At 39.6% G+C, this 20,409-nt stretch overlaps 1 protein-coding gene across 1 annotated transcript in view; it reads right to left on the bottom strand.

Annotated features, from left to right (window-relative positions):
* Positions 1 to 20,409, bottom strand: part of GPD2 (glycerol-3-phosphate dehydrogenase 2) — a gene marked incomplete in the record, with an annotated part of 636,690 nt that overhangs the window by 518,803 nt on the left and 97,478 nt on the right.

Genomic DNA, 20,409 nt, shown 5'->3' with positions numbered 1-20,409 from the left:
ACATATATTTAGAACTTTATATAAAAGTGCCCAACCATAGCTTAGAGTGTCACAGAAAATAAGACTTACTTACCCCAGGACACTCATCTACATGTAGTAGAAAGCCAAACCAGTACTGAAACGAGAATCAGTAGAGGTAATGGTATATATAAGAGTATATCGTCGATCTGAAAAGGGAGGTAAGAGATGAATCTCTACGACCGATAACAGAGAACCTATGAAATAGACCCCGTAGAAGGAGATCATTGAATTCAAATAGGCAATACTCTCTTCACATCCCTCTGACATTCACTGCACGCTGAGAGAAAAACCGGGCTCCAACCTGTTGCAGAGCGCATATCAACGTAGAATCTAGCACAAACTTACTTCACCACCTCCACAGGAGGCAAAGTTTGTAAAAACTGATTTGTGGGTGTGGTGAGGGGTGTATTTATAGGCATTTTGAGGTTTGGGAAACTTTGCCCCTCCTGGTAGGAATGTATATCCCATACGTCACTAGCTCATGGACTCTTGCTAATTACATGAAAGAAATATATCTCCACACAAATGATAGATGTTGGAGAGGGTGTGGAGGCAGAGGAAATCTTTCCCATATCCTGTGATTTTGTCCACTCATTAAGAAGTTTTAGTCCCAGGTCCCGATAACAGTAGAGAAGAGTTCAAAACACCATAACTTAACTTCCTAGCAGTGATATTAAATAATTTAGACAATAAGATCGATAAATCAAAATCATATGCTTATCAAATAATGTTTAATAGAGCAAAAAAATATAATCTTAAAAAAATGGAAACGCCTGATATCCCTACAAAGGAAGAGTGGGTCACTAAAGTAAATGAGTATATATTAAATGAAGAATACCTTTTCATAAAAAATGGTAATATGGAGATAAACCTAGAAGCAAAAGAAATATGGGAAAGTAGCGTAAAGTAGATTTATCTTTCAGAAGACACATGTATTAATCTACCCTGGTAAAACAGGACAAGACAGCCCATCAATCTTAATATATTAAGAGAGCAGAAGATAAAAGTAGATGACCCTACAGAACGTGTGTAATCGTAAGTTTTGTATATTGTCTAGTAATGTGTGTACATGTCTGTCTTGTTTTATTTATTCATTCTATTGTATTGTATTTCTATAGTGGAAAAAAAAACAGGGGCACTTTCATTCATCAAACCTTACATTTCACTGGTTTTGTTAAAATACTTACCTTTTCTTCATGAAAGCCGCTCCAGCGCTTCTCCTGCCCGTCACAAGCTTCTTTCTACATCAGAAATGACAATCCCGGCCTCCTCCAATCACGGCGTTGCTTTAGGCAACGATTCCCCGGGGGGAAGCTGTGATTGGAGGATGCCAGAATAGTCATTGCTGATGTATTCAGGTAAGCTCTTACATAAATTATGTTTTCTTTCATGTAATTGGCAAGAGTCCATGAGCTAGTGACATATGGGATAGTAATACCCAAGATGTGGTACTCCACAGAAGAGTCACTAGAGAGGGAGGGATAAAAATAAAAACAGCCATTTTCCGTTGAAAAAATTAAATCCACATCCAAAAAAATAAGTTTTTCTCATAATTGAAAAGAAAAAACTTAAAACATAAGCAGAGGAATAAAACTGAAACAGCTGCCTGAAGAACTTTTCTACCAAAAACTGCTTCCAAAGAGGCAAATGCATCAAAATGGTAGAATTTAGTAAATGTATGCAAAGAAGACCAAGTTGCTGTTTTGCAAATCTGATCAACTGAAGCTTCATTCTTAAAAGCCCACAAAGTGGAAACTGATCTAGTAGAATGAGCTGTGATTCTTTGAGGCGGGGCCTGACCCGACTCCAAATAAGCCTGATTAATCAAAAGCTTTAACTAGGATGCCAAGGAAATGGCAGAAGCTTTCTGACCTTTCCTAGGACCAGAAAAGACAACAAATAGACTAGAATTCTTCCTGAAATCTTTAGTAGCTTCAACATAATATTTCAAAGCTCTTACAACATCCAAATGATGTAAAGATCTCTCCAAAGAATTCTTAGGATTAAAGCACAAAGAGGGAACAACAATTTACCTATTAATGTTATTAGAATTCACAACTTTAGGTAAAAAAATTAAATGAAGTAGACTGACAAAAAAGAGCAGATAATTTGGAAACTCTTCTAGCAGAAGAGATAGCCAAAAGGAACAGCACTTTCCATGAAAGTAGTTTAATATCCAAAGAATGCATAGGCTCAAAAGGAGGAGCCTGTAAAGCCTTCAAAACCAAATTAAAACTCCAAGGAGGAGAGATTGATTTAATGACAGGCTTGATACGGACCAAAGCCTGCACAAAACAGTGACTATCAGGAAGCTTAGCAATCTTTCTGTGAAATAAAACAAAGAGCAGAGATTTGTCCCTTCAAGGAACCTTTATCCAAACCATCCTGAAGAAACTGTAACATTCTAGGAATTCTAAAAGAATGCCAGGAGAATTTATGAGAAGAAAACCATGGAATATAAATCTTCCAAACTCGATAATAAATCTTCCTAGAAACAGATTTACGAGCCTGCAACATAGTATCAATCACTGAGTCAGAGAAACCTCTATGACTAAGCACTAAGAGTTCAATTTCCATACCTTTAAATTTAACGATTTAAGATCTTGATGGGAAAACGGTCCTTGAGACAGAAGGTCTGGTCTTAAAGGAAGTGGCCAAGGTTGGCAACTGGACATCCCATCAGGAACTGGAAAAACCTCTGGAGTAACCACAGGAGGTTTATAAACAGAATTTAAACGTTTACTAGTTTTAGTGTCAAGAGGACTAGTTTCCTCAATATCCAAAGTAATCAACACCTCTTTTAACAAGGAACGAATATACTCTCTCTTAAAGAGATAAGTAGATTTGTCAGTGTTAATATCTGAGGTAGGACCAGATAGATCCTCATCAGAGGATAATTCAGTATGTTGTCGGTCATTTGAAATTTCATCAACTTTATGAGAAGTTTTAAATGACCTTTTAAGTTGATTAGAAGGCGGAATAGCAGACAAAGCCTTCTGAATCGCATAAGAAATAAAAAAATTATAAAAAAAATTATATTCACAGGGACATCATGTACATTAGATGTTGAAGGAACAACAGGCATTGTACTAGTACTGATGGATGCAATCTCTGCATGTAAAAGCTTATCATGATAACTGTTACATACTACAGCTGGAGATATAATCACCGCTAACTTACAACAGATACACATAGCTTTGGTAGAACTGTTATCAGGCAGCAGGGTTTCAACAGTGGTTTCTGAGACAGAATCAGATTGAGACATCTTACAAATGTAAGAGAAAAAAACAACATATAAAGCAAAATTATCAATTTCCTTATATGGCAGTTTCAGGAATGGGTAAAAAAATGCAAACAGCATAGCCCTCTGAGCATAAAAAAAGGCAAAAGGCATATAGTAAGTGGAGTTTAATTAATTAAATTATTTTGCGCCAAGTATGACGCGCAACGCAAAATGAAATTTCTTTTGGCGCTAATAACATCCGGAAATGACGCAACTCGCGTCATGGCGCAACCTTACAAAGGAAACCTGGCATCAACTAAGATGCTGGAAATGACGAATTTGCGTCACCGAATGTACCTTCGCGCCCAAAAAATTCTCGCGCCAAGAATGAAGCAATAAATATCATCATTTTACAACCTCGCAAGCCTAAGTTTGCCCGTGAAAATTAGTAAAAAAGCAGTCAATTTGAAGAAAGACTATACCCCAGGTAAGAAAAAAATAACTTTCTAAATAACATAATTTATGCTTACCTGATAAATTTCTTTCTTCTGTTGTGTGATCAGTCCACGGGTCATCATTACTTCTGGGATATTATCTGCTCCCCTACAGGAAGTGCAAGAGGATTCACCCAGCAGAGTTGCTATATAGCTCCTCCCCTCTACGTCACCTCCAGTCATTCGACCAAAGACCAACGAGAAAGGAGAAGCCAAGGGTGTAGTGGTGACTGAATTATAATTTAAAAAATATGTACCTGCCTTAAAAAACAGGGCGGGCCGTGGACTGATCACACAACAGAAGAAAGAAATTTATCAGGTAAGCATAAATTATGTTTTCTTCTGTTATGTGTGATCAGTCCACGGGTCATCATTACTTCTGGGATACCAATACCAAAGCAAAAGTACACGGATGACGGGAGGGATAGGCAGGCTCATTATACAGAAGGAACCACTGCCTGAAGAACCTTTCTCCCAAAAATAGCCTCCGAAGAAGCAAAAGTGTCAAATTTGTAAAATTTGGAAAAAGTATGAAGCGAAGACCAAGTTGCAGCCTTGCAAATCTGTTCAACAGAGGCCTCATTCTTAAAGGCCCAAGTGGAAGCCACAGCTCTAGTGGAGTGAGCTGTAATTCTTTCAGGAGGCTGCTGTCCAGCAGTCTCATAGGCTAAACGTATTATGCTACGAAGCCAAAAAGAGAGAGAGGTAGCAGAAGCTTTTTGACCTCTCCTCTGTCCAGAATAAACGACAAACAGGGAAGAAGTTTGGCGAAAATCTTTAGTTGCCTGCAAGTAGAACTTGAGGGCACGAACTACATCCAGATTGTGTAGAAGACGTTCCTTCTTTGAAGAAGGATTTGGACACAAGGAGGGAACAACAATCTCTTGATTGATATTCCTGTTAGAGACAACCTTAGGTAAGAACCCAGGTTTAGTACGCAGAACTACCTTGTCTGAGTGAAAGATCAGATAAGGAGAATCACAATGTAGGGCTGATAACTCAGAGACTCTTCGAGCCGAGGAAATAGCCATTAAAAATAGAACTTTCCAAGATAACAATCTTATATCAATGGAATGAAGGGGTTCAAACGGAACACCCTGTAAAACGTTAAGAACTAAGTTTAAACTCCATGGCGGAGCAACAGTTTTAAACACAGGCTTGATCCTAGCTAAAGCCTGACAAAAGGCCTGGATGTCTGAATTTTCTGACAGACGCCTGTGTAACAAGATGGACAGAGCTGAGATCTGTCCCTTTAATGAGCTAGCCGATAAACCCTTTTCTAAACCTTCTTGTAGAAAAGACAATATCCTAGGAATCCTAACCTTACTCCAGGAGTAATCTTTGGATTCACACCAGTATAGGTATTTACGCCATATTTTATGGTAAATCTTTCTGGTAACAGGCTTCCTAGCCTGTATCAGGGTATCAATAACCGACTCAGAAAACCCACGTTTTGATAAAATCAAGCGTTCAATTTCCAAGCAGTCAGCTTCAGAGAAGTTAGACTTTGATGTTTGAATGGACCCTGAATCAGAAGGTCCTGTCTTAGAGGTAGAGACCACGGCGGACAGGATGACATGTCCACTAGATCTGCATACCAAGTCCTGCGCGGCCATGCAGGCGCTATTAGAATCACTGATGCTCTCTCCTGTTTGATTTTGGCAATCAATCGAGGAAGCAGCGGGAAGGGTGGAAACACATAAGCCATCCTGAAGTTCCAAGGTGCTGTCAAAGCATCTATCAGAACCGCTCCCGGATCCCTGGATCTGGATCCGTAGCGAGGAAGTTTGGCGTTCTGGCGAGACGCCATGAGATCTATCTCTGGTTTGCCCCAACGTCGAAGTATTTGGGCAAAGACCTCCGGATGAAGTTCCCACTCCCCCGGATGAAGAGTCTGGCGACTCAAGAAATCCGCCTCCCAGTTCTCCACTCCCGGGATGTGGATTGCTGACAGGTGGCAAGAGTGAGACTCTGCCCAGCGAATTATCTTTGATACTTCTATCATTGCTAGGGAGCTTCTTGTCCCTCCCTGATGGTTGATGTAAGCTACAGTCGTGATGTTGTCCGACTGAAACCTGATGAACCCCCGAGTCTTTAACTGGGGCCAAGCTAGAAGGGCATTGAGAACTGCTCTCAATTCCAGAATGTTTATTGGCAGGAGACTTTCCTCCTGACTCCATTGTCCCTGAGCCTTCAGAGAATTCCAGACAGCGCCCCAACCTAGAAGGCTGGCGTCTGTTGTTACAATTGTCCAGTCCGGCCTGCTGAAAGGCATCCCCCTGGACAGATGTGGCCGAGAAAGCCACCATAGAAGAGAGTTTCTGGTCTCTTGATCCAGATTCAGAGTGGGGGACAAATCTGAGTAATCCCCATTCCACTGACTCAGCATGCACAATTGCAGCGGTCTGAGATGTAGGCGTGCAAAGGGAACTATGTCCATTGCTGCTACCATTAAGCCGATCACCTCCATGCATTGAGCTACTGACGGGAGTTGAATGGAATGAAGGACACGGCATGCATTTAGAAGCTTTGTTAATCTGTCCTCTGTCAGATAAATCTTCATTTCTACGGAATCTATAAGAGTCCCCAAGAATGGAACCCTTGTGAGAGGCAAGAGAGAACTCTTCTTTTCGTTCACTTTCCATCCATGCGACCTTAGAAATGCCAGAACTAACTCTGTATGAGACTTGGCAGTTTGAAAGCTTGAAGCTTGTATCAGAATGTCGTCTAGGTACGGAGCTACCGAAATTCCTCGCGGTCTCAGAACCGCCAGAAGGGCACCCAGAACCTTTGTGAAGATTCTTGGAGCCGTAGCCAATCCGAATGGAAGAGCTACAAACTGGTAATGCCTGTCTAAGAAGGCAAACCTTAGATACCGGTAATGATCTTTGTGAATCGGTATGTGAAGGTAAGCATCCTTTAAATCCACTGTGGTCATGTACTGACCCTTTTGGATCATGGGTAAGATTGTCCGAATAGTTTCCATTTTGAACGATGGAACTCTTAGGAATTTGTTTAGGATCTTTAAATCCAAGATTGGCCTGAAAGTTCCCTCTTTTTTGGGAACCACAAACAGGTTTGAGTAAAACCCTTGTCCTTGTTCCGACCGCGGAACCGGATGGATCACTCCCATTAATAATAGATCCTGTACACAGCGTAGAAACGCGTCTTTCTTTATTTGGTTTGTTGACAACCTTGACAGATGAAATCTCCCTCGTGGGGGAGATAATTTGAAGTCTAGAAGGTATCCCTGAGATATGATCTCTAGCGCCCAGGGATCCTGGACATCTCTTGCCCAAGCCTGGGCGAAGAGAGAGAGTCTGCCCCCCACTAGATCCGGTCCCGGATCGGGGGCCCTCGGTTCATGCTGTCTTAGGGGCAGCAGCAGGTTTTCTGGCCTGCTTGCCCTTATTCCAGGACTGGTTAGGTTTCCAGCCTTGTCTGTAACGAGCAACAGCTCCTTCCTGTTTTGGTGCAGTGGAAGTTGATGCTGCACCTGCTTTGAAATTCCGAAAGGGACGAAAATTAGACTGTCTGGCCTTAGCTTTGGCTTTGTCTTGAGGTAGAGCGTGGCCCTTACCTCCTGTAATGTCAGCGATAATTTCTTTCAAACCGGGCCCAAATAAAGTTTGCCCCTTGAAAGGTATATTAAGTAATTTGGACTTAGAAGTTACATCAGCCGACCAGGATTTTAGCCACAGCGCCCTACGTGCCTGAATGGCGAATCCTGAATTCTTAGCCGTAAGTTTGGTTAAATGTACTACGGCCTCCGAAACGAATGAATTAGCTAGTTTAAGGACTCTAAGCCTGTCCGTAATGTCGTCCAGCGTAGCGGAACTAAGGTTCTCTTCCAGAGACTCAATCCAAAATGCTGCCGCAGCCGTAATCGGCGCGATGCATGCAAGGGGTTGCAATATCAAACCTTGTTGAACAAACATTTTCTTAAGGTAACCCTCTAATTTTTTATCCATAGGATCTGAAAAAGCACAGCTATCCTCCACCGGGATAGTGGTGCGCTTAGCTAAAGTAGAAACTGCTCCCTCCACCTTAGGGACCGTTTGCCATAAGTCCCGTGTGGTGGCGTCTATTGGAAACATCTTTCTAAATATTGGAGGGGGTGAGAACGGCACACCGGGTCTATCCCACTCCTTAGTAACAATTTCAGTTAATCTCTTAGGTATAGGAAAAACGTCAGTACTCGCCGGTACCGCAAAGTATTTATCCAACCTACACATTTTCTCTGGTATTGCAACAGTGTTACAATCGTTAAGAGCCGCTAAGACCTCCCCTAGTAATACACGGAGGTTTTCCAATTTAAATTTAAAATTTGAAATATCTTAATCCAATCTGCTTGGATCAGAACCGTCACCTACAGAATGAAGCTCTCCGTCCTCATGCTCTGCAAGCTGTGACGCAGTATCAGACATGGCCCTAGAATTATCAGCGCACTCTGTTCTCACCCCAGAGTGATCACGCTTGCCTCTTAGTTCCGGTAACTTAGCCAAAACTTCAGTCATAACAGTAGCCATATCTTGTAATGTTATCTGTAATGGCTGCCCAGATGTACTAGGCGCCATAATATCACGCACCTCCCGGGCGGGAGACGCAGGTACTGACACGTGAGGCGAGTTAGACGGCATAACTCTCCCCTCGCTGTTTGGTGAAATTTGTTCAATTTGTACAGATTGGCTTTTATTTAAAGTAGCATCAATACAGTTAGTACATAAATTTCTATTGGGCTCCACCTTGGCATTGGAACAAATGACACAGGTATCTTCCTCTGAATCAGACATGTTTAACACACTAGCAATAAACATGCAACTTGGTTACAATCTTATTTAACAAAAACGTACTGTGCCTCAAAGAAGCACTAAACGATTAAATGACAGTTGAAATAATGAACTGAAAAACAGTTATAGCATCACTCTTTAAAAACAACATAACTTGTTAGCAAAGGTTTGTTCCCATTAGTAAAGCAACACTAATTAAATTTTAAACATAAAAATCACAGAGCAACGTTTTAAAACACAGTCACTATATAAATCTCACAGCTCTGCTGAGAGAATCTACTTCCCTTCCAAGAAGTTTGAAGACCCCTGAGTTCTGTTAGAGATGAACCGGATCATGCAGAAAATATAAGTGTAACTGACTGGAAATTTTTGATGCGTAGCAAAGAGCGCCAAAAACGGCCCCTCCCCCTCACACACAGCAGTGAGAGAGAAACGAAACTGTCATAATCAAAACAAGCAAACTGCCAAGTGGAAAAATAATGCCCAAATATTTATTCACTCAGTACCTCAGAAATGCAAACGATTCTACATTCCAGCAAAAACGTTTAACATGAATTAAATACCTATTAAAAGGTTTAAAGTATTTTTACAGAGTAATTCCGGTGAAATACCATCCCCAGAACACTGAAGTGTAGAGTATACATACATGTCATTATAACGGTATAGCAGGATTTTCTCATCAATTCCATTCAGAAAATAAAAACTGCTACATACCTCAATGCAGATTCAACTGCCCGCTGTCCCCTGATCTGAAGCTTTTACCTCCCTCAGATGGCCGAGAAACAGCAATATGATCTTAACTACTCCGGTTAAAATCATAAGAAAAACTCTGGTAGATTCTTCTTCAAACTCTGCCAGAGAAGTAATAACACGCTCCGGTGCTATTGTAAAATAACAAACTTTTGATTGAAGTTATAAAAACTAAGTATAATCACCATAGTCCTCTCACACCTCCTATCTAGTCTTTGGGTGCAAGAGAATGACTGGGGGTGACGTAGAGGGGAGGAGCTATATAGCAACTCTGCTGGGTGAATCCTCTTGCACTTCCTGTAGGGGAGCAGATAATATCCCAGAAGTAATGATGACCCGTGGACTGATCACACATAACAGAAGAAATGTTTCCCAATTTGAAACTGATGGTCTGCAAAAGGTAATATACATAAACCTGACTCATGGCAAATATAAATATAAGTACAATACATATATTTAAAACTACTCTAAACTATAAGAAAAAGGATGGAACAACCAAGTACATGTACCATGCAAAAGATAGGGAATCAAGCACTCTTTTGAATAATCAAACAAAATTTATTATACTACCATAGAAGCTAAGGCTCAGATCAACATAGAAACTCACAATACTAATGTGTCTTGGCATAGATATCAAATAGATAAGCAACATGAAATCACATTTGTAATATACAAACAAAGTCACGTGACTTAAACAAGTACCCTGAAGGTGTGCACACCTATCATTATAATATCAACGTAATCATCATCAAGATAGTACTGCACACATACTACACCCTAACTGCACACAGTACCCAAGAATATACAAGGGACAATACTGGGCAAGGAAAAATACAGGGATTAAGTATTGCGATATACTAACAGATGTGAAATAAGAAATGAGAATTACACATGCCAACAATTAAGCCAGCAGTAGAATATAAACATTGCATATGTATTCAATAATCAAGTAGCAACAGATGTAATCACAGTTCCCAAAACCATAGAAGTTCCTTCTCTAGGCAAACAGGATCAAACCAATATGACCCTCCACAATTGCGGAATAGCCAGAGATCCAGACAACGATAGATCAATAAGTTACGTGTGTCAATACACTTATCTGTATCCAGTGAGTGGGAGCTGTAATCCAGTATTGTAACGTTGCAATCCTGATGCAAATCCTTCTTGCAATCCTCCGGCTGCTGCTTAGTGAGCTAAGGACATGAACGCCGACAAACACATGGCATGGATGAACAGCGAGCTTCCTCTTCTGGGTACGTCACGTGCTTTAGCAATCGAATGCCTACGATCGTTTCACCCCCAACGTCATATGCAAGACGGGGCTTCCTCAGGGCTGATGGATCTATGCCCTGCTATTGGAGCTTATATTTCTGAGAAGCTCCACCCATTATTAACATATACAATACTATATAGGTAATTAAAAACACGCTTAATGTATATACAAAGTGATACAAGTTGATACAGATTACCGTAGCACATAATCCTCAATGGTTTTTACGCACATTAAAAAATGAACAGAAACTAAACTAATCATATGGCGTTCACTACCCGTTTGACGAGCAATTTAGTACAATTATATAATATACACTTAGATAAATTCAAAGAGAGATAGGGGATGTGGAGTTAGAGACCACCAAATACCTTGAAGATAATATTATTTAATATGATAACCATTCCAAACCCAGGTGGATTATGCATATTTAAATAAAGCTGGCCATGTCTAATTTTTCATTAAGGCCTATTGGAGAGAGGGTATTAAGGGTATAGATCCATTTACATTCTTTTTGGAAGAGACACTTATCATTGTCTCCTTCTCTACCATGCAAAATTCCCTTATCAATACCTGAAAACCTCAGGCAGCTTGGATTACTATTATGCTTATCCTGGTAATGCCTTGCTATGCTGCTTGTTTGTACCTTGCCTTTAATATCATCTCAATGCTCTTTGATCCGATCCTTAAAAATTATCTTCGTTTTGCCCACGTAGAACCTGTGACACGAGCATTCGAGTAAATAAACAACACCTTCTGTTTTACAAATAAAAAAATTATTATTGCGAAATTCTTTATCGCAGTTACCAGAAAACACTTTTGTCCTTTTCATAAACTCACAAGTTACACAATTACGACAAGGAAAATTACCATTGGGTATGTGTTTTTGTAACCAAGCTCCTTTTGAGGCAGACGATTTAAATTGACTTTTAACAATGTTATCCCTTATATTTAAAGCTCTTTTAGCTGTCAAATTCAGATAGCTCCCCACCTCAGTTGCAATATTGTCATCACTTAGCAATATTGGCCATTGTTTTTGTAAAATCATCTTAATGGATTGCCAGTGACAATTGTAAGTAGTAGTCATACGTATAACAGAATCTGGATCCTTAGTCTTCTTGAACAGCAAGTCCTCTCTATTTGCCCTTCTTGCAAACATTTTAGCATGATTAATATTTCTCTTTGAATACCATCGCTCTAAAAATCTATTCTGCATCATTTGAGCATGTACATCAAATTACTCCTTGGACGAACAGTTTCTCCGAAGGCGTAAAAACTGTCCTTTTGGTATCCCTTTGCTTAAGTGTTGGGGATGGTGACTAGTCGCTAAAAGCAGACTATTCGTAGCTGTTGCTTTTCTGAAATTTTCTGAAACTAGAAGATTAACATTTTTTATTTTGATGTCCAGAAAATCAATTTCAGAATGACTATACTGCATAGTTAGACGTAAATTAAAGTTGTTATGGTTTAACTCATCTAGGAACTTTAATAAAGAATTGCAATCACCTTCCCAAATTAGAAATATCTCGTCCACATATCTGAACCAGAAATTAACGTGATGTGCAAATAACTCATTCTGGTAAACAACATCCATCTCCCATTTACCTAAATGGAGGCAAGCATAGGTAGAAGCATAAGTTGCCCCCATTGCAGTCCTCTTAATTGTTTGAAAATTTTATTATCAAACATAAATACATTATTGTTCAGTATAAATCTTAAAAGGTTGAGAATCAATTCCGTATGCTGTTGAAACCTAGGGCCTCTACTAGAGAGAAACTCCTCACAAGCTTTTATTCCGATATCATGGGGGATGGAGGTATACAAACTCTCCACGTCAAGAGTAACTAAAATTGATCCCTCTTCAACTGACATATCATCATTTTTTTTATTGCTACTTGATTATTGAATACATATGCAATGTTTATATTCTACTGCTGGCTTAATTGTTGGCATGTGTAATTCTCATTTCTTATTTCACATCTGTTAGTATATCGCCATACTTAGATCCCTGTATTTTTCCCTGCCCAGTATTGTCCCTTGTATATTCTTGGGTACTGTGTGCAGTTAGGGTGTAGTATGTGTGCAGTACTATCTTGATGATGATTACGTTGATATTATAATGATAGGTGTGCACACCTTCAGGGTACTTGTTTAAGTCACGCGACTTTGTATATTACAAATGTGATTTCATGTTGCTTATCTATTTGATATATATGCCAAGACACATTAGTATTGTGAGTTTCTATATTGATCTGAGCCTTAGCTTCTATGCTAGTATAATAAATGTTGATTGATTATTCAAAAGAGTGCTTGATTCCCTATCTTTTGCATGGTACATGTACTTAGATATTCCATCCTTTTTCTTATAGTTTAGAGTAGTTATATTTTGTAATAGGGTCTGCACCATTTAGAGGTAAAGGAACTGCATTATAAGTAGTAATTCTTGGAATATATTTCTCATTTAGATTGACCACTTGTCCTTTACACTTTTTCTGTTATAACATATATTTAAAACTTTATATTAATACAAACTTACTTCACCACCTCCATAGGAGGCAAAGTTTGTAAAACTGAATTGTGGGTGTGGTTAGTGGTGTGTTTATGGACTTTTTGACATTTGGGAAACTTTGCCCCTCCTGGTAGGATTGTATATCCCATACATAACTAGCTCATGGACTCTTGCCAATTACATGAAAGTAAAGTGTGTTTTTGTCCATTTTTTCCTCATATGTGATAAAAAAAATTATAGTAAATTATAAGATATGATGAAAATAATGGTATCTTTTGAAAGTCCATTTAATGGCGAGAAAAACTGTATATAATATGTGTGGGTACAGTAAATAAGTAAGAGGAAAATTACAGCCAAACACAAACACAGCAGAAATGTAAAAATAGCCTTGGTCCCAAACGGACAGAAAATGGAAAAGTGCTGTGGTCCTTAAGGGGTTAAATGCAATACCCAGATTATTCATGATCTACACACACACATAGTAAGTATTATTTATGTATTTATTTCTATTTATCTATTCATTTATTGCATTTTTACATCAATGCAGAGGGGAGAGACAGTGACCCTTTAAGAAAGGACTGAGATTTAGAGACAAAGAAAAAGAGCAACATTACATACACACAATACTACTCCTTTTTAAGCGCTTCTTTACTGCCCCAATTAAGAGTTAATTAATTCATATCTTAACAGTGACTGAATCTACAAAACCAAACTTGGGAAAATAAATGTTTGATAAACCTATATTAAAGATTTCCTAATATTACTGAAACATTTTAGTCACTTTGCATGCAACACTCATTTTAAATGATTAGATCAATTTTCCCTGTGCTCATGCTCCATTAGAATTGCAAATTTCAAATCGTTCTTAGACATTTGCAACTTATGGTGTAACAGCAAACAAGATCAAATAATTAGTGCCTATTTCTGAAAGAAGTGCATATTTAAAGACTACAGGCAATTAACAACCAGGTTGTCCTGTAATCATGTACAGTATTAATTTGAGTGTCGTGCTGAATTTCATGCAAATGACTCTCTTAACCAGCAACTGCTTACATTCTCTCAGGCATTATGATATTCCACTAATGGAATAGTTAATATATGTAGTCATTTTATTTTAATTTATTTATTAGCATTGAGGCAGTACTTCTTTTATTCAATAAACAACTCCTGCTCTGGATATTTTCTCATGGATAGTGTTTTGTTGTTATGAAAAATATTGCTTTCTACTGACAAGAAACCATTATAATATGAAGAATAGAGTCACAGTAATTGTATATACATTTTATAGGATGTTAATAAACACTGACATTTATATTTGAACGATTGCATCAGATTCTGTGTCTGTTGGTGCTCATATGAGAACTGCAGACTGTATGCCCTGCTGTTCATTTAGTGCGTATTAGCATGTGTATGTAAGGAAATAAGTATTAGATATCTGTGCACATCAATGTGTGCTGTGTTTATAAATGTGTGCTGTGTTTATTGTGTGTGTAAACACAAAAGGATAGTGTGTGTGTGCGCATGAGGAGTGTATAACAAATATTGAGATAGAGTGTGTGTTTGTGTATGTGTTTTGTGACTGGTTACGACAGAAGTGTGTATGAGTGTGATGGAAGATACAATAGCAGGCATGTAAGTTAAAGGGACAGTCAACACCAGAATTTTTGTTTAAAAAGAAAGATAATCCCTTTATTATCTATTCCCCAGTTTTGCATAACCAACACAGTTATATTAATATTCTTTTTACCTCTGTGATTATCTTGTATCTGAGCTTCTGCTGACTGCCCCTTATTTCAGTTCTTTTGACAGACTTGCATTTTAGCCAATCAGTGCTCACTCCTAGGTCAATTCACGTGCATGAGCTCAATGTTATATATATGAAACACATGAACTAATGCCCTCTAGTAGTAAAAATGCATTCAGATTAGAGGCAGTCTTCAAGGTCTAAGAAATTAGCATATAAACCTCCTAGGTTTAGCTTTCAACTAAGAATACCAAAAGAACAAAGCAAAATTGGTGATAAAATTAAATTGGGAAGTTGTTTAAAATTACATGCCCTATTTAAATCATGCAAGTTTTATTTGGACTTGACTGTCCCTTTAAATTATAAAATTAGAGCTTCAGTCTAGAGTTTTATTTCATTTTTCATTTAATAACCGCACTAACACAATGTAAACCTCATTTTCATACATGCACATAACTAACAGTGAGTCACATAATAGTATACTACTTAGCATTTCACACTACCTTAACAACATAAATCCTCACAAGTGCTGGAAAACAAGGAAAAAATAAAGGTATCTAAATACATTGGGCTAGATTACAAGTGGAGCGCTATTTAGCACGTTAACTTCGTTAGACGGAGGCTTTTTGCGCACGTCGGGTTGCGCTTGTATTACAAGTTGAAAGTAAAAAGTTAGAACGTTAAAAGTTGCAAATATTGCAACAACATTAATGTATTCTCCCATATACGTCAATGGAGCACGTAAACCGCAAAAAAACGACTAAAACCCATACTTGCGCACTAACCCAACCATGTTAATTCAAGAGTGCTAAACCCGACATTAAATAGGAATGTTTCATATATATATATATATATATATATATATATATATATATATATATATATATATATATATATATATATATATATATATATAATGATTTATTTTTTTTGTAAAATATATGAGAATGTGCCAAACACCTTATACCATATATGTTTTTATTATTATTTTTTTTAAGTCTTTTAAGAAGTTTGAATGAGTGGAATTAAAACCATAATATTCCTTTCCATACTGCTTAACTCAAATTAGATTCAACCTATTTGGAGATTGGTAGATTGACCTGGAAGTATGCTTCTTATGTTATTATTTTGCTCAGATGAAGAAAGAAGGTTTGACCTTACAAGTGAAGTATGTCGCTGTCCCTTTAAATGTCTGGTACATGTAACTTAGATTTAGCTTTTAACTGTTTTTATGTTCAGAAATGTGTCTGTATTTTAACTCCCTGAAATTAAAGAGATGAAGCTGGGGGCTAAGCTTATTGGTGGAATAATGACATTTGAGCATCTATTTTCATGCTTATCAGCATGCTGTACCCACCCTTTGCCCTATTAACACGTTCAGTTGTGGTGCGACAAGTTTCTATTATTGGCCTCCTCTTCAATCTACACATCATTATTAGGTTCCTTGATAAAGTCCCATGGGTTTCACTATGTATGCCGATGACACCAAAATCTACCACTCTGTATCAGACCTCCTTGCTAACTCGCATCCCTATCTAGCAAATGTTTCATCATGCATGTCCTCTCACTACCTTAAACTAAATATCTCTAAAACTGAGCTCCTAATTTCCCCCTTCTACTTAGATCCCTACCATCCAATTCTTTATACCTTTTGACAAAAACCATCATAACCCCGACCCCTCATGCCCAATGCCTTGGGGTCTTACTTGACTCAGATCTTTCATTCACTCCTAAAATCCAGTCCTTGGCCAATTACTTCAGTTCCCACCTTAAAAACATCTCCAAAATTTGCTACTTCCTCTCGCAATACACAATGAAGATTTTAATCCACTTTCTCACTGACTCCACTATGCACGAAAACACAGGAACTGGGGTGCAGTAAATGGCAGCAGGCGCTCTGAACTGAGGAGTCAAACTATTTGGCTGTAGCAGAAGGCAGTTTATTCCTCAAAGAGCTGGAGAGTGGTACAAGAATGACTGTCTGCAAACACCATTGAAGTATGGTTGATGGTTCCTTGCAAGATTGGGGCTGCATTTGTACAAATTAAGTTTGGGATTAGGTCAGAATTAATGGCCTCCTCAATGCTGAGAAGTATAGGCAGATAATTATCAATCATTTAATACCATCAGGGAGCCCCAAATGTATTTTGTCACATGACAATGTGGTTAGTTGTCCAAGATGTTTGGAACAACTTTCTTCCCAAGTTCCTAAAAAAAGGCTGTTTGCAAGGAGAAGAATTGATGCTGTTTGAAGACTTAGAGTGGTCACACAGAATATTGCTTTCATTTTTCTTCTGTATGTTCCCTCTCTTTGCATTTTGTTAATTTGATAAAAAATAAAATATGAACATACCTAATGTTTGAAAGCATTCTAACTTTACAGCATTGTTTTCACATCTGCCTAAAACTTTAAATTATGCTTACCTGATAATTTTCTTTTCTTCTGACGGGACGAGTCCACAGCTGCATTCATTACTTTTGGGAATTCAGAACCTGGCCGCCAGGAGGAGGCAAAGACACATCAGCCAAAGGCTTCAAATACCTCCCCCACTTCCCTCATCCCCCAATCATTCTGCCAAGGGAACAAGGAACAGTAGGAGAAATATCAGGGAGAAAAAGGTGCCAGAAGAAGAAAAAATTATCAGGTAAGCATAATTTATGTTTTTCTTCTTAAACGAGAAGAGTCCACAGCTGCATTCATTACTTTTGGAAAAACAATACCCAAGCTAGAGGACACTGAATGCAAACAAAGGGTGGGTACAAAAAGGTGGCACCTTCGAAAGGCACCACAGCCTGAAATTACCAGACATCCTATAAAAATATAAACGACACGGGTAAAAAACCCGAAGCCCAGGTAACTGCACATCAGTTACACAACCAGCAAAGCCGAGCTAGAGACCCTCAGCCCCAGAGTGTGCTGAGCACAAACAGCCTCCGAGGAGCCAGCCCAGCGGCTCTCAACTCCAACGAAGAGTAGCCGGCCTAAAGGTCAAGGACCTCTATCTGCCCCCAAGAGGGAGAATAGATGCCCAGAAGAAAGCCAAAGGACCATTCCACACAGGCGCAAAAACAGAATTTATGTTTACCTGATAAATTACTTTCTCCAACGGTGTGTCCGGTCCACGGCGTCATCCTTACTTGTGGGATATTCTCTTCCCCAACAGGAAATGGCAAAGAGCCCAGCAAAGCTGGTCACATGATCCCTCCTAGGCTCCGCCTACCCCAGTCATTCGACCGACGTTAAGGAGGAATATTTGCATAGGAGAAACCATATGATACCGTGGTGACTGTAGTTAAAGAAAATAAATTATCAGACCTGATTAAAAAACCAGGGCGGGCCGTGGACCGGACACACCGTTGGAGAAAGTAATTTATCAGGTAAACATAAATTCTGTTTTCTCAAACATAGGTGTGTCCGGTCCACGGCGTCATCCTTACTTGTGGGAACCAATACCAAAGCTTTAGGACACGGATGATGGGAGGGAGCAAATCAGGTCACCTAGATGGAAGGCACCACGGCTTGCAAAACCTTTCTCCCAAAAATAGCCTCAGAAGAAGCAAAAGTATCAAACTTGTAAAATTTGGTAAAAGTGTGCAGTGAAGACCAAGTCGCTGCCCTACATATCTGATCAACAGAAGCCTCGTTCTTGAAGGCCCATGTGGAAGCCACAGCCCTAGTGGAATGAGCTGTGATTCTTTCGGGAGGCTGCCGTCCGGCAGTCTCGTAAGCCAATCTGATGATGCTTTTAATCCAAAAAGAGAGAGAGGTAGAAGTTGCTTTTTGACCTCTCCTTTTACCGGAATAAACAACAAACAAGGAAGATGTTTGTCTAAAATCCTTTGTAGCGTCTAAATAGAATTTTAGAGCGCGAACAACATCCAAATTGTGCAACAAACGTTCCTTCTTTGAAACTGGTTTCGGGCACAGAGAAGGTACGATAATCTCCTGGTTAATGTTTTTGTTAGAAACAACTTTTGGAAGAAAACCAGGTTTAGTACGTAAAACCACCTTATCTGCATGGAACACCAGATAAGGAGGAGAACACTGCAGAGCAGATAATTCTGAAACTCTTCTAGCAGAAGAAATTGCAACCAAAAACAAAACTTTCCAAGATAATAACTTAATATCAACGGAATGTAAGGGTTCAAACGGAACCCCCTGAAGAACTGAAAGAACTAAGTTGAGACTCCAAGGAGGAGTCAAAGGTTTGTAAACAGGCTTGATTCTAACCAGAGCCTGAACAAAGGCTTGAACATCTGGCACAGCTGCCAGCTTTTTGTGAAGTAACACAGACAAGGCAGAAATCTGTCCCTTCAGGGAACTTGCAGATAATCCTTTTTCCAATCCTTCTTGAAGGAAGGATAGAATCTTAGGAATCTTAACCTTGTCCCAAGGGAATCCTTTAGATTCACACCAACAGATATATTTTTTCCAAATTTTGTGGTAAATCTTTCTAGTTACAGGCTTTCTGGCCTGAACAAGAGTATCGATAACAGAATCTGAGAACCCTCGCTTCGATAAGATCAAGCGTTCAATCTCCAAGCAGTCAGCTGGAGTGAGACCAGATTCGGATGTTCGAACGGACCTTGAACAAGAAGGTCTCGTCTCAAAGGTAGCTTCCATGGTGGAGCCGATGACATATTCACCAGATCTGCATACCAAGTCCTGCGTGGCCACGCAGGAGCTATCAAGATCACCGACGCCCTCTCCTGATTGATCCTGGCTACCAGCCTGGGGATGAGAGGAAACGGCGGGAATACATAAGCTAGTTTGAAGGTCCAAGGTGCTACTAGTGCATCCACTAGAGCCGCCTTGGGATCCCTGGATCTGGACCCGTAGCAAGGAACTTTGAAGTTCTGACGAGAGGCCATCAGATCCATGTCTGGAATGCCCCACAGTTGAGTGATTTGGACAAAGATTTCCGGATGGAGTTCCCACTCCCCCGGATGCAATGTCTGACGACTCAGAAAATCCGCTTCCCAATTTTCCACTCCTGGGATGTGGATTGCAGACAGGTGGCAGGAGTGAGACTCCGCCCATTGAATGATTTTGGTCACTTCTTCCATCGCCAGGGAACTCCTTGTTCCCCCCTGATGGTTGATGTACGCAACAGTTGTCATGTTGTCTGATTGAAACCGTATGAACTTGGCCCTCGCTAGCTGAGGCCAAGCCTTGAGAGCATTGAATATCGCTCTCAGTTCCAGAATATTTATCGGTAGAAGAGATTCTTCCCGAGACCAAAGACCCTGAGCTTTCAGGGATCCCCAGACCGCGCCCCAGCCCATCAGACTGGCGTCGGTCGTGACAATGACCCACTCTGGTCTGCGGAAGGTCATCCCTTGTGACAGGTTGTCCAGGGACAGCCACCAACGGAGTGAGTCTCTGGTCCTCTGATTTACTTGTATCCTCGGAGACAAGTCTGTATAGTCCCCATTCCACTGACTGAGCATGCACAGTTGTAATGGTCTTAGATGAATGCGCGCAAAAGGAACTATGTCCATTGCCGCTACCATCAAACCTATCACTTCCATGCACTGCGCTATGGAAGGAAGAGGAACGGAATGAAGTATCCGACAAGAGTCTAGAAGTCTTGTTTTTCTGGCCTCT

This window comes from Bombina bombina, chromosome 1 (genome assembly GCF_027579735.1).
Source record: "Bombina bombina isolate aBomBom1 chromosome 1, aBomBom1.pri, whole genome shotgun sequence".
In the NCBI taxonomy this organism is placed as follows: Eukaryota; Metazoa; Chordata; class Amphibia; order Anura; family Bombinatoridae; genus Bombina; species Bombina bombina.
The sequence above is the reverse complement of the archived record's forward strand: the minus strand, read 5'-3'. Positions and strand labels throughout refer to the sequence as shown.